The 23,092-nt window shown below is 43.0% G+C and overlaps 1 protein-coding gene across 1 annotated transcript in view; it reads left to right on the forward strand.

Moving 5' to 3' along the window:
- Positions 1-23,092, forward strand: part of MYOT (myotilin) — a gene marked incomplete at its 5' end in the record, with an annotated part of 73,176 nt that continues 50,084 nt past the window's right edge. The window contains one exon of the mRNA XM_081936374.1: positions 1-12. The remainder of the gene's footprint in view (positions 13-23,092) is intronic.

Here is a 23,092-nt window from a genome sequence, read left to right on the forward strand (position 1 = left end):
AGATGCCATGTGGTGAGTTTCTGTGAAAGGCTGATATTACCTTTATTATGTAAAGTAGACTAGCTCAGGCTTTAATGGCTCATTGACAAAAGTGGGGTGGGCAGGAAGCTGCAGAGAGCTACTTTGTCTTTAAAACATGTTTCTCCCTTTTCACATCCAGGGAAATATAATATTCTGCCTTTTCAATATTTCCTAGGATATTTCATTTAAATAAGAAAAGGAGTGGGTGCTAACTTCCTACATATGTTTATTAGAGGAAGTACCAAAGTAGCTTGTCCTTCTGTTCTTCCAATATCTCAAAAATTCCTCCAAATCATCTTTTGATCTAGATAGACCGAAAGAAAGAGCAACCGGCTTTGAATTGACACTTTTTATTTTAGGACCAATATTAATCAAGTTTAAAATGATAACGGATTACTTTGTTTTAAGCATTCTAAAATAAGCCACCGAATCTGATTAAGTTGTTTGAGCAGAAACTTAATCAGATCCTGTGGCTTATTTCTGAGTGGATAAATAGAACTGGACTAAAGATTGACTGAATTAACAGTAGATAAATCTTTCCTTTTCTCAACAGGAAAATGTCTAGGGTGTTAGACACATTAGCTTGTTACATTTTAAGTCAGATGAACCCTAGCACGTTTATTGCAATACAAACGTTAAGGAACTGGATTCTGCTTCATAAGAACTCGCTCAGCGATATTGTGGTTTATTTATTGCTTGTTGAGTCCCTTCCTGTGATATGGGTGACCGTATAAATTTGATTAATAAATAAAATGAAATGTTTGCATTCCCATCAAACATAATAACATAGTTTTAAAATATTAACACGATATATGATTGTGACATTTGTTCAATGAAACCAGCTACTTTTCTTTTAATTGTAACCCCTATCATTTCTCCTCCACTGCAACTAATAAGGTGTCAGAGACTTCAGTTGGTCCAGAATGCGGCCGCGCGGGTGATTATGGGGAGTACAAGGTACTCCCATGTGACACCTCTTCTGCGCGAGCTGCACTGGCTTCCTGTGGTCTATCGGGTGCGTTTCAAGGTTTTGATAACGATCTTCAAAGCGCTCCATGGCTCAGGACCTAGTTACCTGCGGGATCATATCTTGCCCCATACATCCCTACGACCAATTCGCTCACACAGAGAGGGACTTCTCCAGGTGCCGTCCACCAGACAATGTCGGGGGGCGACGCCTAGGAGCAGAGCCTTCTCTGTGATGGGCCCAGCCCTGTGGAATGACCTCCCCCCTGATATCAGGACCACCACTGACCTCCGCTCCTTCCGCGTAAAGCTTAAGACCCACCTCTTCCAAGTAGCTGGCCTGGCTCAACCATAGTTTTATCATATCGCTCCTGACGGGTTTTTTAATTGTGTATTTTGTATTGCAATTGAGGGATTTTAAATTGAAATTTTAATGCTATTTTATTTATTTACCTCCTCCATGCACATGCATATGTATATGTTTATGTATTGTTATATTTGTATATTTTTATGTGTTTTAATTGTAAGCCGCCCCGAGTCCTCCTGGAGAGGGTGCGGCTAATCAAATAAAATTTGATTTGATTTGATTTGAAAATTTGATTTGATTTGTCACACCCCATCAGACTTGACCATCAGGGAATATCCAAGACACTAAATAAATGTGCTAAATTTCTGGACAGACGTTTGCTGCCACCTGCTGTTACAATATAAGAATAACAGTCTTATGTTTTAACGTAACGCCTGTGAAATATTGACATATTAGATTTTCCATTACAACAGTACTATTTATATTTACAGGTCCTCTGAAAGGAAAGGTACAAGATGTGGCTTTCCATTCCTTATGCTGCTTATTTATCCTATAAAATGTCAAATGGAAGGGGAAGAAATGGAAGAAGTGACAGATTTCATTTACTTGGGTTCCAAGAACAGTGCAGAGGGCGACTGGAGCCATGAAATTAAAAGACACTTGCTCCTTGGGACAAGGAGCAGCACAAGGTATTTTTGTACACACAAACTGTTGGATAGAATCCCATACATGCAGGAAAGGTTTTGTAAGACCTAAAAACAGAATCATTTTTTTAAAACGAGGCTTATATTGGTTTGTGTTCACTGAGTCAGAAACTCTTTGGAACCTAAGCAGAAAATGTATCTGATGGGGGGATTCCTTAAGCTTTCATGTTTCTTTTCAACTTCTCATATATATTTTTTGAAACTAGAATTATCAGGTCTTCACATTTGCCAAGCCCAGATTAATGAAATCACAGTTCATCTAAACTCCCAGGGAAAAACATATCCCAGCAGAGGGGGAACTTCCCATGCTTCAAGGAGGGATGGTTTTTTTCTTTAAGGTTATCTCTTTGTAATGACTTTGTATCAGTTAACAAGCAAAGTAGGAACTGTGTGATCCACAATACTGGCTGTCTTTGATAGCTCAGCCCGTTTCTTTCCAGCTCGGCTGCAATGGGACTGTCAGGGCAGCCTCCATCAGTCACCAAGAAAGAAACCACTCAACTCCATATTTCAGAAGAGTACTTTTACTGGTTATGTAGCAGCTAGGCAAAGCAAGAACTGAGGCAAAAGCACACGTAATCATAGATATCAATATGTGACCCAACTCCCTCCCCCTAGTAACCCCATCCCTTAGTCCAATCCGCACACCCCACAGGTGTCATGTGGGCTGCAGCCTCAAAACCCATCATCAGGTTGATATGCCGGAGGGTTGGCCTTGGCGGCAATTCCACTATCTGCAGCATGCGCAGTAGATGGTGAGAAAACCACTCCCTTCTTCATTCACTCCTGTGCTTAAACTTCCCCTCCCAAATACCATGTCATCCCCTCCTCCCCGTTTCAATGGCAGCCGAAAGCAAGCAGCAAAGCAGAGGCTGACAGGGACACATTTTCTTTTACAAATTAAATGTCATATTTGGGGAGGGGGGCAAAATTGCAGGGATCTCCTGCCTCACCCTTCCTTCTGACTCCTGAATCAGAGTACAGAGTACACAACCAAGATTTAGCAGAGGTGTATTCCTTCTGCTAATCTCAACTGTTTGGCAGGGGAGAAGCAAGTGTGCAAAACACCAACCTGCTTCAGATTTTGATTTCTAGAGTAGAATAGAATGGAAGGGACCTTGGAAGTCTTCGTTTCCAACCCCCTAATAGGCAGGAAATCCTATACCCGGGATGGCAAACCTATGGCACGCGTGCCACAGGTGGCACGTGGAGCCATTTGTCAGGCCACGTGAGGCGTTGCCCTGTTAGCTGGCCAGCTGAGTTCAGCCTTTTTTAAAGGCATTTTTCGCTCTCCCCAGGCTCCAGAGGCTTTATAGGAGCCTGGGGAGGGAGAAAAGAGCCTTCCCCCCCCCCCGGGAGGCCCTCCGGAGGCTTCAGGAGTTTCCCTGAAACCTCCAGAGCACAAAAAAACCGGCCCTATGGGCAAACCGGAAGTTCAAGAACGGATTTCCGATTTGCTTGTAGGATCGATTTAAGCCCTCCAGAGGCTTCAGGGACCTTCAGGAGGCTTTCCTGAAGCCTCCAGAGGACTAAAAAGGACCCTACAAGCAAATCAGAAGTCACTTCCAGTTTGCTTGTAGGGTCATTTTTTGCCCTCTGGAGGCTTCATGGAAGCCTCCTGAAGGTCCCTGAAGCCTCTGGAGGGCCTCAAGGGGGCGTGGGGGAGGCTTTTTCGCCCTCCCCAGGCTCCTATAAAGCCTCTGGAGCCTGGGGAGGGCGAAAAAAGCATGCATAAAATGGGGGAGAGTGCCTCTCATGCATGCATGTACACTGGGGGGTGTCGCACATTGCATTATGGGTGCGGCATGCCCGCGTATGACCCCCCTGTGTTCCCCCCACTTAAGGCACGGGAGCCAAAAACGGTTCACTATCGCTGTCCTATACCATTTCAGACAAAGCCGCCGCCACCTCCACAGCCGGGAGGGAAGGAGACGCGCGCGCAAGGAAACCAAGCCAAACCAAGCCAGCTCCGGCTGCCGCCGCTCAACTTCCGAGACCGGCAGGTGCTGTTCCAGCGCCTGCCAAGCCCTCTCTTCGCCTCCCGGGCAGCAGCTGCTGTCGCCGCTCCGAACCGGCCGGCCGCCAAACCCGCCAGCTTTGTCCCCGGGAGCCGCTGGCTAGAAGCGGAGGAGGCGGCGGCGCAAGGAAGGGAAAGAAGGAGCCGCGCCGCTTTGGAGGCGCGGCACGGCGAGGCGACTGAGGTGCTGCGCTCCCGCCGAGGGTGACCGGCAGAAGGCGAGCTGAAAGGAGCCTCCCGCAGCCTCGGAACCGGCTCGTCCGCCAGATTTCCTGCTTCCAGGGCAATGGCGGGCTGCCATTGAGCTATGCATGGACCGCGGGGCTCATTCTGGAGATGGGGGTGTTACCTGACCCTCTTTGCTGTTTCCGAGGGTCAGAACCAGCGGGCAACCACCCTGGCTTCACATCGCGGCCAGAGTTGGTCTCCAGGGTGGTCTGTCAGTTGTGAACGGCGTTGCTGGAGAGGCGTGGAGAGGCGAGAGGTGGAGTCAGCTGGAGAAGCCGGGGAAGCTACGAGACGCCGAATGGCGCCGAGAGTGAGTGGCTGCTGAACGCCGAGATGCTGAGAGAGAATACGATGAGGGCGCTGAGAGAGAAGAGAAGCCGGTGAGCCAGCGGGAGCCGTCCAGCTGGAGTTGGCTGGAGAGCCTGGAGAGCCTGGAGAGTTTGGAGAGCTTGGAGAGTTTGGAGAGCCTGGAGAGCCTGTGAGTCTGTAAGCCTGGAAGTCAGCTAGAATCGGCTGGAGACGCGGAGAGAGCCGATGTCGGTTTGCGAGCTTGGACGCTGGGCGCCGAAGTCGGAGGTCCGCTGTGGAACCAGCTGCGAGAGCGGAAGATTGGCAGACCAGGTAGGAGCTTCTTCAAGAATGTTGGCTCGCCCCCCCCTCCAGCTTCATTGCCCGCCCTCCCACTCCAGTGGGGATTTTGGAGGAGCGCTGGAGGCTGGCAGCTTTTGGTGGAGGAACGCTGTGGGGCTGGAGATCTGGCTGGCAAGAGGTAGGAGGCTCCTTGGCGCAGGACTAACTTTCCCCACTGACTATGTGATTAAATCATCTCTCCACCCTGCAAGATTTGGGCCGTTTACTCCACTGGAACAAAGGAATTTTTACCATCCGTAACATCCCCAACCAAACTGTAGCCCTGCCAGAAATGTTACCTTACCATGTACTCGAGGACAGCCCTGGTTTTATTGCGGGAGTTCCCCCTCTCGCAACTATGCCCCCCTGCCCTCGCGAGGGCCCACCTCGATGAGGGATTTATCAATCCAGAGAGGTGGAGGAAGCGCAATCTTAGGGGTTTTTTAATTAGATCTTTTTTATGTCTCTTAAGGGGTTCCAGGGTGGGGGGTGGGCTCAGTCAGGCTGAGGGAGGGGATAGTGCCAGGCAGACAGGTGGGTCTAACCAGGAAGTGAGCGGAGTGATTAAGAGAAGGGGGAGGGGTGACATTCCGGAAGAGGGTCTTCCCATTCTAATGGTTGTGGGGAGGGGTAGGTGCGAGGGTAGGTTGAGATCTCTTAACCGGTTGGGAGACCGGGGCCGTTGGATACGGCCGGTCATTTGTCCCAACCCCCGCAATCTAGGTGGTCAGGATCTACAGGGCCGGGGCCTGAGACTGATGCTATGCAACGCCAGGTTCGTTGCCAACAAAGCCCCCCTCATTAATGATTTGATCTCGGAGGGGGAGTCGGACCTGGCAGGGATAACGGAGACCTGGCTGGGCCACGAGGGAGGTCTCCCCCTAGTGGAAATGTGCCCGCCGGGCTACCGCGCATTCCATCAGCCGCGGGCCCAAGGTAGGGGTGGTGGGGTAGCGGTTATTGTAAGGGAGGGTCTCGAGCCAAGAGAGTCCACTGTGCCACTATGTGTGAAGTGGGGCCCAGGGAGACAGTTGGGCTTGCTGATTGTATACCTGGCTCCTCGCTATGCATCAGCGGCCCTGCCCGAGCTCCTCGAGGTGATCTCCGAGATGGCAGTTGAGACCCCCAGGCTGTTAGTCATGGGGGACTTTAACTTGCCATCGGTAGGGGAAACTTCCGAGGTGGCTCGGGAGTTCATGGCCTCCATGACAGCCATGGACCTGACCCAGGTAATTTGGGGCCCCACACACAAGGGAGGTCACACACTGGACCTTATTTTTGTATCTGGCCAGTGGAGGAGTGATCTGGGAGTAGGGGATTTAGTTGTCACGCCCCTGTCATGGTCAGATCACTCACTTCTCCAGCTCGACTTTCCAACCGCTGCTCCCCATCGCAGGGAGGCGGAACCGGAATGCTCTAGATGGTTCCGCCCCAGGCGCTTGATGGAACCTGATAGGTTCCAGACGGAGCTTGGGCCATTCCCTGTAGCCCTGACCCGCACCCGGACGGAGGACCTAGTGGCCGCATGGAACAGTGCGGCCACCGGTGCCTTGGACCGGGTTGCGCCTTTGCGGCCTCTCTTGCGGCATCGAATCACCCAGGCCCCTTGGTTTACCGAGAAGCTGGGGGTGATGAAGCATCGCAAGAGATGCCTAGAGAGCAGATGGAGATCGTCACGCTCCGAATCTGACCGAGCACAGGTAAGAGCCTATTTACGGACTTACCTTGTGGCATTAAGAGTGGCCAAACGACAATATTGTGCCACTCTTATTGCGTCCGCAGATAACCGCCCTGCCACCCTGTTTAGGGTGACCCGCTCCCTCCTTTCTCAGAGTCCGCGGGAAGCACCCTTGCAGGGTAGAGCAGAGGAGTTTGGGGAATATCTGCAGGACAAAATCGCTCAGATTCGCAGCGAATGGGTCTCCGCTAGCGGTCTAGAAGAGACGTCGGAGGCGAGTCTTGAGGTCCCATTCTGGGAGGAGTTTGACTCTGTTACTTCCGACGATATGGACGGGTTACGTGGACGACTGCGAGCCACCACATGTTTACTGGACCCGTGTCCCTCCTGACTTATACTGGCATCCTGGGAGGTCACACGAGGTTGCTCCAGGAATTAGTGAACGCTTCACTGAGGGAGGGGTCCTTGCCTGCCGTCTTGAAAGAGGCGGTGGTGAGGCCCCTACTCAAGAAGCCTTCCCTGGACCCAGCTAATTTAGTTAATTACCGTCCCGTCTCCAACCTTCCCTTTTTGGCGAAGGTTGTAGAGAGTGTGGTGGCGCAACAGTTCACACGGCACCTGGAGGAAATTGATTATCTGGATCCGCGCCAGTCCGGCTTCCGGCCCGGGCACAGCACAGAGACGGCATTGGTCGCGTTGGTGGATGATCTCTGGAGGGCCAGAGATGGGGGCTGTTCATCCATCCTGGTCCTGTTAGATCTCTCGGCGGCTTTTGATACCATCGACCATGGTATCCTATTGCGTCGCCTGGAGGGGTTGGGGGTGAGGGGCACTGTTTTGCGGTGGTTCTCCTCCTACCTCTCTGGTCGAACGCAATGTGTGTTGACAGAGGGGCAGAGGTCGAGCCCGAGGCCGCTCACTTGTGGGGTGCCACAGGGGTCAGTCCTCTCGCCTCTCCTGTTCAACACATACATGAAGCCACTGGGCGAGATCATCCGTGGGTTCGGGGTAGATTACCACCTGTACGCTGACGATACGCAGCTGTACATCTCTACCCCGGACCACCCCAACGATGCCGTCGAAGTGATGTCCCGATGTCTGGAAGCCGTTCGGATCTGGATGGGAAGTAACAGACTCAAACTCAACCCGTCCAAGACGGAGTGGCTGTGGCTACCGGCACCCCGGTTCAACCAGTTACGTCCATCACTGGCCATTGGGGGCGAACAGCTGGCCCCCGTGGATCGAGTACGCAATTTGGGTGTCCTCCTGGATGCCCAGCTGTCAATGGATGACCATGTGACAGCCGTGGCAAGGGGGGCATTCCACCAGGTTCGCCTGGTGCGCCAATTGCGTCCCCTATTGGACCGGAACGCCCTATGTACAGTCACTCATGCGCTTGTGACGTCTCGACTGGACTACTGTAATGCTCTCTACATGGGGCTCCCCTTGAGATGCACCCAAAGGCTGCAGTTGGTTCAGAATGTGGCCGCGCGGACAATTGTGGGAGCTACTAGATACTCCCACATAACACCTTTGCTGCCCGGGCTGCACTGGCTACCTGTGGCTTTTTGGGTGCGTTTCAAGGTGTTGGTTATCATCTTCAAAGCGCTCCATGGCACAGGACCTAGTTATTTGCGGGATCGTATCCTGCCCCATGCATCCCTTCGGCCGATTCGCTCTCACAGAGAGGGACTCCTCCGGGTGCCGTCCACTAGGCAATGCCAGCGGGCGACGCCCAGGAGTAGGGCCTTCTCTGTGATGGGCCCGACCCTTTGGAATGACCTCCCCCCAAATATCAGGACTATCACCGACCTCCGCTCCTTCCGTAAGAAACTAAAGACCCACCTGTTCAATCTAGCCGGCCTGGCCTAATTCCCAATTTTAGTTCCTCAAGCCTGCATTTTTTAAATTTTCTAGGGGTACACTTTTAGTTGTTTTTAATTTAATTTTTAATTTTTAATTTTTGTACAGTTGTATGAGGTTTAATTCGTTTTTAAGGGTATAGGATATTCGTTTTTTGTATTCGTTTTAATGACACACCTGTACACCACCCCGAGTCCCTTCGGGGAGAGGGGGCGGTCTAGAAATACTGAAAATAAATAAATAAATAAATGCTTGTCCAATCTCTTCCAGTGTTGGAGCATCCACAACCTCTGGAGGCAAGTTGTTCCATTGATTAATTGTTCCGTCAGGAAATTTCTCCTTAGTTCTAGGTTGCTGCTGACTTTTCTCTCTTACCTAAAAGGTAAGAGGATTTGGGTCACTCCAATGGAGTAGAAAAGATGGCCTTAGGGAAGCACCCTTGCAATGAGCGCCAAACCTGCACCCTAAACAGTGGGCATTTTATTCAGAACCAATTGCCCGATCTTCCGGACCCTCATTACTATCGCTGTCCCTAACTAAAGAATTTGGGAAGAGCACGGTTTGGACAATGTCTTCCACAGGCTCCTGATAATCAGATGAAGAAAGAGTCACATTTGGCTCATTGTATTTTCAGCATTTTAAGACTGAGATAATTGCATAGGCAGGTCCACTTCCAACTTTTTGGAGGGATTAGGCAATGCAGATATGGCTCATTTCCCTTGCTGTTAAAGTGAACAGAAGACTCTCCATCACACAGATTTCCCTCACTGATCAACCAATGCTTGATTTAATCTATTTACTACTACTACTACTACTACTACTACTACTACTACTACTACTATTATTATTATTATTATTATTATTATTATTATTATTATTATTATTATTATTATTATTATTATTATTATTATTATGTTAATCTTTAGTGAGATTCACAGCCTTTGGGGCTGGTTGGTAGCCTAACAGCTCAAGTCCTAACCAAGGACCTAGGAACTGTTGAGGTAACGTCGGAGGATATAAGTTGTTCCAAGTAGGGTGGTTTTTTTGTAGAGTGAGAATGTTTAAGTCAGGTAAATTTAGAATTATCAAATAGCAAGGAAGCCCTTTAGGTATTGCTCCAAGGGCTCCAATTACAATTGGGACAACACATGATTTCTTTTTCCACAGTCTCTCAACCTCAATTTGCAAGTCCCGATATTATTATTTATTATTATTATACAATTGTATCACAGCGGCCAGTTGTTTCGCCGGATTTGGCATTGATTACTAGTCGGGCCCCACCCAGGGGCCTAGGACATCGTACCATATTTTCGTAATATACGTGCAGATCCAAGCAGTGCAGCTTTTTGCATTTGACTGATGGTGATTTTGTCAAGTTTTAACTGTTTTAAATGTAATTCCAGTGCTTTTGGAATAGCTCCCAGTGTGCCGATTACCACTGGAATTACCACTGCTGGTTTGTGCCATAATCTTTGAATTTCAATTTTTAGGTCCTGGTATTTCACGATTTTTTCATGTTCCTTCTCGTCGACCCGGCTGTCCCCTAGTATTGCGATGTCTATGATTGTAACCTTATTTTTCTCAACCAGTGTGATATCTGGTATGTTATGCCCCAGTATTTTGTCCGTTTGTATACGAAAATCCCATAGGATCTTGACCATCTGATTTTCGGTGACTTTTTCAGGCTTATGTTCCCACCAGTTTGTTGTTGTTTTAATATTATAATTTTTGCACAAATTCCAGTGAATCATTTGTGCTACTGAATTGTGCCGCAATTTATAATCAGTCTGCGCGATTTTTTTACAGCAGCTGAGTATGTGGTCAACAGTTTCATCAACTTCTTTGCAGAGTCTGCATTTGGCATCATCAGAGGATTTTTCGATTTTGGCCTTAATGGCATTTGTTCGGATAGCTTGTTCTTGCGCAGCCACGATTAGTGACTCTGTTTCTTTCTTCAATGTACCTGTTGTTAACCATAACCATGTTTTTTCACTGTCCACTTTATCTTTTATTTTTTCCAGAAATTGACCATGCAATGCTTTGTTCTGCCAACTCTCCATTCTTGATTTTATCACATCTTTTCTGTATTCTTGTTTCGTCTGTTGGGCCTTCAGTAGATTTTTGTTCTTTACTTCGATTAATAGATGTTCTTGACTTTCTTTTAAATAATCAGCCAGTGCATGTTTTTCTTCTTCAACTATTTGCTTCACTTGTAATAATCCTCTGCCACCTGATTTTCAGGGCAGGTATAATCTATCAGTGTCACCGCGTGGATGTAAACTGTAATGCATTGTCATCAGCTTGTGTCCAGTTAACTATACCAGCTGTGTATCTTATAATTGGTATTGCCCAGGTATTTATGGCCTTGATTGTATTTCCACCATTTAATTTAGATTTCAAAATTTTCCTGACTCTGTTGGTGTACTCTCTCCTGACAATACTTTTTACTTCTCCATGTTTGATGTTATCCAACTGCAGAATGCCTAAGTATTTGTAGGCTTCATTTTTGTTGCATTTTATTGTTGTTGTTGTTGTTGTTGTTGTTGTTACTATTATTATTATTACAGTTCTCTCCTGTCTTCTGAAAATTCAAGGAGGTACACTACCTCAGCTTCCTGCCTTTTTTCCTTTGCTAAGTCCAATGCAATAGCTAAGACGCCATCCAAAGTTACATAAAAGTGTTTTTCTCCTTATTCTGTGGGCCCTTCCTTTGCTCTCCTCCTATTCCCTAATGTATTTGCCCGAGTCTCCTAACTTTTCACAACTTATTTATAGAACATTCAGTGAGCAGAAGAAATACTCCTGCTTGTGGAAAGTCAGCCTTGGACATGCTCCATCAAAAGTTAAGCTAGAAAAATAAAGGCCAATTTTACAATCATGTAAAATGAAGAGTTTATTTGGGAGCAATCAAGAAAAGTCCCTTCACAAAAACAGAGAATTGTGTCTTTATAACAACAACATTATGACTCGAAGAAAATCAGAGTGGATGCATTAACAAACGTTGATAGTGGTCACAAAGGAGAAATAAAAACTTATTAGAAATAATTTCAGGAAAATTAACTGAAAGAAGATTCTTCCAAAACTGTTAGGCATTCAGAAAGTTTTGTTCTGTTGCCCAGGATTAAAATTGCAAGAGATTTCAGTGCAATAAAACCTGGGAGTAGAGATGTTATATCACGAAGTAGGGCTAAAGGGAAGTCTGGTGGAATAATCCAGACCAGGTGCAAATAATGGAACAGCATTTTTCCTTTCCAGTGATTCCCACACAGTGACAGGAGACACCAAGTGCAAGTCAATTCTACATATTTTTCTTTTTAAAAGCAAAAAGGTGTGACATCATCTGGGTCAATGGCTCTTGAGCTTCTAAAGCGCTCAAGAGAGACAATTATATTGAAGCAAGGTAGTCATATCTTTGATTTTAGTGGTAACATTGAAACATATATTTAATGTTTTGTCCTGGGATATAAGCAGGCCTATATTTAACACTATTTTATAATAACGTAGACCTGGATAAGATTTATCTTCATGCTAATAATGTTATCTTAATTCATTCATTTCCTCTCAATTAAAAATAGAATATTAAGAATATTAAGATTGTTTGCCTTTCTAGGGATAGATACCACACACTGCTTTTATGGACATACTTATGTCAGTTTGCAGACAACAGAGATTTTGTTTTATGCATCTTTTATATAAGATGTAATACTAACTAGATACTCTGCTAACAGGCTCAACATTGTCAAGATGTTAGATGTGACATTGCAATCAAAGTCACACTCTTCACGCAAACACCAACCTTACATGCATTCAAACAAGAGCAGACTTTGAAAGCAGTGTCACATCCACCATCTTCTCTGTTTGCACACCCATGCATTTGCACATGCACAAATACACACATACTGTGGATGCTCCTGCATTCTACCTTAATTACAGAGATTTTCTTCTCACTTCATATTAGAATTTCCTGTCAAAGGACATTTATACAGAGCAAGATGATTGAGGCAATTTTAGCCATTTACCGTAACTGCACAAGGGACACTGTTGTCGTGTACATGAATGCATGATTAAGTAGGTTCTCTTCCTGGGTCGTACCACATTCTTTTATAGAAGAGATCTGTAACATGACGCTCCTGCCAGTCCTGATGGGATGGGTAGATGAAAACAAAGAAACAAACACAATAGTTGCAATAGACATACAAAATTTCTTAGCCAAGGGAGCCAGCCAACATTGCCTGAAGACATGATGATGTGCCCAGCATGACTATCTGCCGAGGTGCATGGAACGCTGTTACCTTCCCACTGATGTGGTACCTATTTATCTACTTGCATTTGCATTCTTTTGAACTGCTAGGTGGGTAGGAGTTGGGACAGGAACTTACCCCATTGTGTGGCCCTTGAGACTCGAACCTGGGCTGCAAGCTTTCCAGCTGACAAGCTTAGCATTTTAACCGCTAAGTCATTGTACCCCTTGTAAGTTACTTAAAAGAAATAAAATATAAAATGTAATAAAATATTATTCTATACTAAATGAAAAAAAATTATTTTATATCAGCATGCTATACCAATACAACTGTTTAAGTTTTTAAGTTTATAAAAAGTTTTTAAGCAGAGATTGGATAATTATTTGTCTGAAATAGTATAGGGTTTCCTGCCTAAGCAGGGGTTTGGACTAGAAGATCTCCAAGGTCCCTTCCATCTCTGCTATTCTATTCTATTCTATCTCTGAAACCATACCAAATAGGCAATAGTACAGTAGCACAACACAACAGCTATGAGAAAGTATGACTTGTAAAAAGGGTGTGTATTTTTTTCATCCAGTATATTTTGCAAATATGGTAATCTGGCTCGAAACTAAAAAAAAACAACAACTCACTGGTCTTAACAGTATAGGAGACTCTCCGTGCAGAGTTACAGTGGATTAGCAAGAATTCAGGGATGTGCTGACATTTCACAAATTAGCAACAAGTATTTGTGCACATCTTTAGTTGACATTACTTTAAATGACAACAGGAAATGCATTGGATAGGTGAAAAGGTTTGGATCTTAGTATAGCCTGGGAACAGATATAAAACAGATACTAAGTTCAGAGGCTGCCAGAAAACATGCCTGTCAGATCGTTCGGTGAAGGGAAGGATATTTTTGAAATAAAGGTGTTAGTATATAATATTTAGACCAGTTGTGTTACAAAATTGCACTCCTGGGACCACTTAGGGTTTCCGCTGAAGTCTCTATCATACATTAACTGTTGTGCTCGTGGGAACCAAAGAATTTTCCAGCATATGAAACTGCTTATATACCAATGAATTCAATCAGCACACAGCCTGTATCACTTCCAATATCTTCATTGCTATTGTCTTGGGTTACAGTTTTAGGTTTTAGTTATTCATCTAGTATTTTTTTCCTTTAGAAATCATAATGGCAAAAAGAGCTGAAGCTCCAAGGCAGACTTTTACTATACTTTTTAGTATACTGACCAGTCTAGAAACAGTCTTCACATAACAACTGGTCATTTTACAATTGTTCAGATTATGACAGCCACAGAAAGGCCTGTGTAAATGATGATGAAAACCACCCACCCCCATGGTTATGCAACTGCATGCCAGGAAGATCAGCTTTACAATTGGCTGTGGTCTTTCATAGTCATATAACCGTGGTTCATAATTTTTTGCTGGTTTCCTTTCAAATGAAGGAGTTCACTTAAAAACCACAGCACTCATTTAACAACTGCAGTATTAATGACATTCAGTGACCACTGAGAAAATGCCCTAAAAATTACTTCCGGTGATGTGAGTGCCTCGTCTTACTACTGTAACAACGTAACAACATAATTTCAGTCTCAATCATAGTCATAAGTCAAGGACTACCTGTAGCAAACTTACGTGAGAATTGCTAGTTCAAGGGGCATAAAACAACGATGAGGTTTCTAGTTAAAGCATGGGGAAAAATGCACGGGAAAGGGAATTACAGGTAGACCTTGACTTATAACCATTGGTTTAGCAACCATTCAAAATTACAACAGTACTGAACAAAGTGGTTTGTGACCATTTTTCACCCTTAAGAATGTTGCAGCATCCCTATAGATCAGGGGTGTCCAAACTTGGGAACTTTAAGACTTGTGGACTTCAACTCCCAGAATTCCCCAGCCAGCATGGGGAATTCTGGGAGTTGAAGTCCACAAGTCTTTGTGGATGGCTGGCTGGGGAATTCTAGGAGTTGAAGTCCACAAGTCTTAAAGTTCCCAAGTTTGGACACCCCTGCCATAGACCCATGATCAAATATACATTCGCTTCTGACAAGCAAAATCAATGGTGAACCAGATTCACTTAACAATCGTGTTACTAATTTAACCACTGCAGTGATTCACTTAACAACTGTGGCAAGAAAGGTCATAAAATGGGGGGGGGGATTAACTTAATAATTGGTCTTATTTAGCAGCAAAAATGTTGGGCGGAATGTGGTCATAAGTCAAGGATGCTATTATGTATGCGATTATCAGATTAATGAAAAAGAGGACATTTTGGATAAATGATTGTAAAATTTATTCTACCTTGTATTATTTTGCCATTGTTACAGTGAACGGATTTCACATATGTTGCTCAGCCTATTCAATGTAAATTAAAATGAGATCCAGATTTTAATCCGTTTTTTAGACTAAACTCATTGTTAAAACTTGGATGTACCCTCATCCAGAATCTCTTTGTAGTTTTGGCAATCATTCATTTGTTCTTTGGAACATAAAATAGAGAAGATTGCCAAAGCCCAATAGAGCCTCAAATTATGCCAATTAATGAATAGATTTTTAGAACTATCAGTTTCCTACCATATTTCAAGACATGAAAGTCTTTAGTGGCTTTCAAAAATACATATAAAAGATTCATAAAAGGAAGCTGGTGAGATATATTTCTGATAAAATTTCAGATGTATATTCAGCAATATTCTGTTACTGCCTTCTTTATTTTGGTTTATGGTACATGATTCCATCTGGAAACTGATAATATATAAATTAAGTAAACGAAACAAACAAATTTCTGGTCTTAACGTTATTTTGGTGTATGATGACCAAGCCTATTTTTAGTTTCTATGTCTTTTGGCTTCAACAAAAATTTGAAAGAGTTCTTACACATACACATAAATATGTCTAAAACACAGGTGTCAAACTTGAGGCGTCACATTGCTGTCACATGATGTATCGTGACTTTTTTTCCTTTTCGGAGCTGGGGTAGGTGTGGCCTATGTGTGACGCATCCGGCCTGCTGGCCGCCAGTTTGAAACTCCTGGTCTAAAAAAATCAGTCTGAAGATCTTCCAGGAGAAATACCTTCATCCTTTGGAGATGTTTATTTTTTTTAAGATTCTAATTTTTTAAAATTAATTATTGTTCCTGTAGAAGGTCTATATTTTCATGAGGTGTTGTTGATCAAAAAAATAAAGTCATTTCATACAAAACTCTAAGGAAGTCAAGAAGAGGAAAAGGCAAACGAGAGTCTCATATATCCAGACCAAAGACCAGCTGCTTTTTTTCTCCTACCCTGTGAAAAGTTCGGGATGGTTTAAATAGTTGTTCTTTTCTAGCCATCCTCACATTCATGTCAATGTCAAAAGTTCACCCTGTAATTATGATGCCAGGAGGTGAATAACAGTTGAAATTCTTTGTCCCTGCCACAGGAGCTGAATGAATCTTGCCCTGGAAGGAGGAAGAATTGCTCATAGCCTGTATATTCTAGGCTCTTCATTCAGGCATAAAAAATATTCAAGAGGATAGAGTCTAATGGTGAGCCCCCACCCACCCACTCCCCAGCAAAAGGCAGCTGTAACTCACCTCTGACATGTATGGATCATGTCAGCGTAGACAAATGTGGGGAGTAAATTCTTGGTGATTCGCACACTGGTTGGAAAACATGTAATTTAGCCTGCCAGGATAACTTAGGAAGTCACCGGCTGAAGTTTGTAGGACAAAAGGGTCTGCTCTAGGATGGGCTAAGGACTGAGTCTGAACAGAAATTATTCAATCAGGAGAAATTAATGTAGGAAAGCAGCAGAGGGAAAACAACCAATAATGAAAGCGAATGAGTCCTGCCAGATAAAGACATTTTGCACATGGATTAATGATGTTTAAAGTTCAGAAACCATATTAGGTTTGTGTTCTCAAAGAAAATGTTGGAAATGTTTACTTTTTGAAAAGAGTTGTCTTTTGGAGTCAGTTTTGGATGGACAATATACCATCTGTCCTGAAAAAGGATTACTTTTAAATCCTTTGAGATGGACTGTAAAAAATGACTAAGACTACTGTGTGGGTTCAGACTAGCCATATAAAGGCGATAGGTGGGAAAGAAAGATGCTAAATGGGCCTTAGTAAGAGAGGATGGTTAGATCAGTGAGATTTATTCTGACATTAATGGCAAGTGGAAATAATTTGTTTTCCTTCTAACATCACTGAAGGAACTATGGATGCTATTCGTTTTCCACTTACATTTTGACAGCAATCTCAGCAATTCTTCAGGTCAAGATATCGGACTTATCCTAGGAACAGCCAGGCTGGGTCAGACTAAAAACCAAATCTAATCCAGCATTTTGTTTATTCTACAACTAATGAGAACTCTACTAGTAAGATGTAAGTCCAATGCTATTTTGCTCTAGCAATTTGGAGTCAATATATATGAATAGCAGAGATAATGGACTTATGAGGTCAAGTAGGGTTTGATCATTGAACTCCTTGGATTTTTATAATCCCCTTTTAAATCCAACAGGGTGGTGACCATTACACAGCTTGTGGTTGTGAGTTCCGTTGTTTATTTATAGATAACTATGTGCTGTGTCAAGAAGCAGTCTTTCCCCATCTGCGGGATGGATCCCTACCAACTTTACATCAATCATCATTCCCACCCTTCTCTCCTTCAACTGTCTCACGGGGTAGCTGCTCAACCTAAGTCACACAGATACTCCTCTCTGCACAAACCATCTATTCAGACTAGAACTTACTACCCACTGATTCCAGGACCCTCCCCATCCACTCCATTTGGCCTTAGTTGAGATTAACTCAACCCTTCTCATTATTCTCTTACTCCAGGTGTGGTACCCTCTTACTCAAGCACAATCAAATATTCTGCTATAACTCTCCCCTTCCTATCCAAATCTAGGATTAGCACCATCCATTGATGAAAAATGTCAGCAATGCTCACCGCAGATGGATGGCGCTTATTTAAGAGAAATCACAATATACAATTCTCAGATCTACCCTAAGGAATCAGTTGTCAATATCTCAATAAAACAGTATCATTTAATAACTTTTACACATGCACAATTCAAGCAATCTCATGGTGCGTACTGATTGGCACAGGTATTCCCATTACATGGAATGTATCTATCAAATTAAAAATGAAAAGTTTGAGCTGCATTTATAGGTAGTCATCAAGTTAGAACAATTCATTCAGTGACTGTTCAAAGTTATGAGAGTGCTGAATGAAGGAAACTTATAATGGGTCCTCAGAGTTCCAGCTGACCCATCATCCCCGTGATCTCACAAATATGGGGTGAACAATTGCAATTTACGTAAATGGCAAAATAATTTGAGCAGGCATATTAACCTATAGCGCGCCAATGTTTACTAAAGATAGAAGGTAGCCAGAGAAATATTATAACTTGCAAATTCAATAGAAATTGAATTTGCAAGTTTTAACATTTGCAACTTTCCATGATGTTGCAATTTGTATGTATACATGAATATATTAAAGCATGGGTGTCAAACTTACGGTATCACGTTGCTGTCACGTGACATTTTGTGACAGTTTTCCCCTTTGCATAGCTGGGGCTGGTGTGGCCTGCCCACCAGTTTGACACCCATTTATTAAAGTGAGTCTATAAATGTTATTATGTGGTGTGTTTTTTAATATATATCACTTTAGCCTCTTATCAGATGAATTTGCTGTGGTCTCAGAAACAAAACCTTGATGCAATGTTTCTCACATCATCTTACTCTGACTACACATTATACTAAGGTATATTCCTGCAATTATGGTTTATTCAACAAATCCTAAGTTCGCACAGTGAATATCCAAAGTAATAGTGGCTTCCTGATAATAGACTCATATTATGTTCTGTGTTCATTTTTTAAAAGAATAATTCATATCTAAAATCACAATTAGATTTTAACATGTCACAGTTACATGTTTAAGTTCTAACAGAACTTTAGAACAGAATCACTGTTAATTTCTGAGCTTCCATTTACGGACAAATAAATGCAAAATTGGTTGAAGGGTGTTTTTTTTTCCCCCTCACTGTGCCTGTTTCTTTTAGAACAAGACTGGCTAACAGTCTCTGCTGTTCTATATGCCCATGTAATCCATCTTGATTAGAGACCACGTCATATAGAATTTCATAAGAAATGGCTTCACAGTCATGGTTTGGCAATAACAGCCCAGGCCTTGCTGTTTTGTCTCATAATCTTGAGTCAGCTGACAAAAAAGCCGAAATCTGAGCAGACCTTGAGGTCACTTCCTCAATTTATCCCTAAGTGATTAGTGTGACACCCAGAAGCTCAAGGGTCCACCAAGAGCTTAGCCTCAGCACAGAAGATTTGAAAACTTGTAGGGCGAGATTTATAAACCACCTTTTTCAAGGAGATAGATGAGTTTCACCGGGGATACTCACGGTGGCACCGCAAAAGTCTTTGAATAGACTTTGTTGTTGTGTTTCTTTTTAACCGCTTATCAAACGAACAGGTAGGTAAACAGCATGGAATGTTTCCGTTGGGCTAAGCAAGATCGATCAGTGCTACACGCTGGCATTCATTCTGGGGCTTTCGAGGCGCTAGCTGCCTTTCCTGCTTCTTACGGATTGTGTGGCTCTTGTTTGCTGCTCAAGCGCCATTGCAGCCTGTCTGAACGCTTGTGTGTGTTGAAAGAAAGACATCTGCTTTAGCACTGCACTTGAACTGCTTGACAAGGCCAGTCGATTTATACTCCATCAGCTGCTTCTATATTAAATGCTACACACGTAGGTAAAATTAGAAATTAATCGGATCGGATTTCCAAGGATAGATTCTGCTATACTTCCCCAGACAGACGGGGCTCCGTGGCCTGAGCTTTCCAGCACTAAAAGGGAGATGGCTTGGCAGAGACGGAGAAGGCCTCTGCTATTCCGTCAATCCCAGAAATCCACATCTCCTTGCCATCAAAATGCTTCGTTATGTTCAATGTGTTTGCAACACATTTTGAGGCACGTCGCAATTTCTCAGAAGAATCCTCAAAAGATATGATGTGGCCAAAGGCCACATAAAAATGTGCTGCTCTTATAAGAAAGGTAACTTAAAAAAATAAAATAAAGCATCCCAGAAGGAATCAGCGTATCTGACGAAAGAATGATTTTACTTTTCAAACTATTTGGCTTTGGAAATGAGACTTTGGGGTCAGCGTTGTTTGTTAACCTACAATGCCAGGTTTAAAAACTCCAAAGTGGCTGGGAGGATAAATGTAGTTACACAACAGCCGGATTGGCACTTTTATGATTGCAGTGACAGGTTCTATTCTTAGCTTCCCCTCTGAAAGGATGAGTTACAATATCCATAATTTCCAGTAACTGCTGGTTGGAGTGATAGGAATTGTAGTTTAACATTTCTGTAGGAAGGGAAGCAGGATTGTGGGGGTGGGGGATGAGATATTCCATTATCTTGTTTTGTACTTTCAGGAGGCAAAATGAGAGCAAAGCTTTATATTTTTAGCAGATTTTATCGAATATTTACTTGCAATGGGAAATCGCTACAAATTCAACCTGTGGCTAGATGAAATGGGTGTAGATTTCAATTAAGTTTCCCTTTAAGGCATGTACATTAGCATTGTCCCTATTTGACAAAAGTAGGAGCTTTTTAATCCATCTGAAGTTTTGTCTTTTTATTTTTCAAGCTAGTAAGAAGTAGAGATAATTTTTAAACAAAATGTTTTATATGTTCATATATCAGATGAGATTTAATTCAGCAGTGTGCCTGCTGGCTTTTGATTATTAAGCCATTTTCCAATACTAATATAAGGACTGCTGCAAAATAAGTAATATATTCACAAAGGAATCTTGGATTAAACTTGGAACAGGAGACCTCCATGAAATTTTCTGAAACAGAAAAATACCCAAAGAGGTTGCCCATTGGCAGCTGATGAGATGCTTGCAAGAGTTTCCTTCATGTTCAGCCTTTTTTCGTAGTTCTCTGAAGCGGAAGATAACATTACTGAAATATGCTATGTTCTTAGAAGCTGAGCAGGTGCTGTTTATGCTTGTTTAGCAAATGTGAGTTATGGGGAACATATTATTTATCTTCTGCAGAAAAAAACAGTTCTGGTTTTCTAATTTCCTGATACACCATCTGAAAGCCTTCTACTGTATAGCTTGCATCTACATTAAATTTTGTCTCAAATGTTTGCAGCGTAAGGGTTGAAGTTTGACCCACATAACTAGCATAGGCATTGGACTACCAAGCTAAGAGCGACAAATTACTGCAAAATGGGAAGTGGAGCCTGTGAATAGGGCTATTCGGTTTTGAGCCAGAATATGGAGCTGAGAGCTGTGATTTTCAGGTTACAAGAGCATAAGGAGAATCCTGCAGAACCTGGCTTGGATTAGACCAGTATTCTGGCCAAGCACATGCTGGAGGATGGTAGATCAGATATCAGATAATTAGATATCTCCTATCCCAAGATGATTTATTTATTGTGGAAGTAAAATGTTTACAACTCTGAAATGGACATGCTCTAAATGTTAAATGCCAACCTCCCTATGTTATAGAATATTATTGTAGTTCATTTCAGTTTTGTGTCCAGCAAGTATCAGTGATAAAAGATTCTGTCACCACGATACAAGGAAGATGTTGAGGCTCTAGAAAGAGTGCAGAGAAGAACAACAGATGATTAGGGGACTGAAGGCTAAAACATATGAAGAACAGTTTCAGGAATTGGGTATGTGTAAGTTAATAAAAGAAGGACTAGGAGAGACATGATTGCAGTGTTCCAATATTTGAGGAGCTGCCACAAAGAAGAAGGGGTAATCTATTCTCCAAAGCACCTGGGAGCAAGACAAGAAGCAATGGGTGGAAACTAATCAAGGAGAGAACCAACCTAGAACTAAGGATAAATTTCCTGACAGTGAGAGCAATTCATCAGTGGAATGACTTGCCTCCAGAAATTGTGGGTGCTCCAACACTGGAGGTTTTTAAGAAGAGATTGGACAACCACTTGTTAGGGGGTTAGATTAGAAGATCTCAAAGGTCTCTTCCAACTCTGTTATTCTGCTTTTGTTTTGTTTTTTTGAAGGTTAAAGAAAAGGCTACTATGTATATTTTGGAAAGAAAGTAGAACTCCTAACTGTCCCTATTGGCTGAACCTCATTTTAGTGAGAGGTTTTACTGTGGCGCCCTCACAGATTTCCTGATAGTCCAATACAGATAGTTCTCGACTTAACCACCATTTGTTTAGTGACCAAAGTTGCAATGGCATTGGAAAAAAAAAGACTTATGACCATTTTTCACATTTACAACTGTTGCAGTATCCCCATGGCTACAGGATCAAAATTCAGATGCTTAGCAATTGGCATGTATTTATGATGTTGCAGTGCCCTGGAGTCACGTGATCCCAGTCTGATAAGCAAAGTCAATGGGGAAGCCAGAGCCACTTAACAACCATGTTACTAACTTAACAACTGCAGTAATTCACTTAACAACTGTGACAACAAAGGTTGTAAAATGAGGCAAAGCTCACTTGACAACTTTGTTGCTTAAGAGAAATTTTGGGCTCAAAGGACTACCTGTATATATTATTTATTATTCTAACCCACTTCTCTGTCCCTAATCATTACTTTACAAATTCTCTCCCTCTTTCTCTCTCTGTGTGTAATTGAGTTTGGCCTATGAACTGTGGACTTTGCTCTAACACTTGCATCAAAAATTGTAGGACTATATTTAAGACAGCAAAGGACTACCTTTCTCCCAAATAGTTATGAATGTAACTAGCAAGCACAGGGTGACACAAAAAGGTGGCAGGAAAAGACAGATCTGGCCATGTTATGTGGCCCACAGTAATTAATAGCAATAGCAGTAGCACTTACATACCGCTTCATAGTGCTTTACAGCCCTCTCCAAGCGGTTTACAGAATCAGCATATGGCCCCCAGCAATCTGGGTCCTCATTTTACTGACCTCAGAAGGATGGAAAGCTGAGTCAACCTTGAGCCGGTCAGAATCGAACTGTTGGTAGTCAGTAGAATTAGCCTGCAATACTGTATTCTAACCACTGTGCCACCATTAAAACATTTTTATTTTTAGTATAATAATTTTTAATGTCAATAAGGGTATTTTAAAAGCACTATAGGTTAGATATGTACACATACTCACAACATTGTTGTGGGGAGAGGGGGCGGTCTAGAAATTTAATAAATTATTATTATAAATTATTATTATTAAATTATTGTGAGTTTTTCCTGTCCTCTGTTTTGTTTTCTTGTAATCTTTTTCTATTTATTTTCATAATAAAATAAAGAGCTGCACTGCCAGGAAAATGAGCTTTTTTACCATCTTTTACATTACGTGAGGATGGGTTTGTTGCAGTCTAGAACACTTGCTATCATAAAAGAATATCTTAGTTTGTTTCTGGACATCTGAGAGCTGAAAACTTGATGGACATTTGCAACAAAATTAGCTACAGTG

The sequence above is a fragment of the Natrix helvetica genome (assembly GCF_964273705.1).
Source record: "Natrix helvetica genome assembly, chromosome: 1".
In the NCBI taxonomy this organism is placed as follows: Eukaryota; Metazoa; Chordata; class Lepidosauria; order Squamata; family Natricidae; genus Natrix; species Natrix helvetica.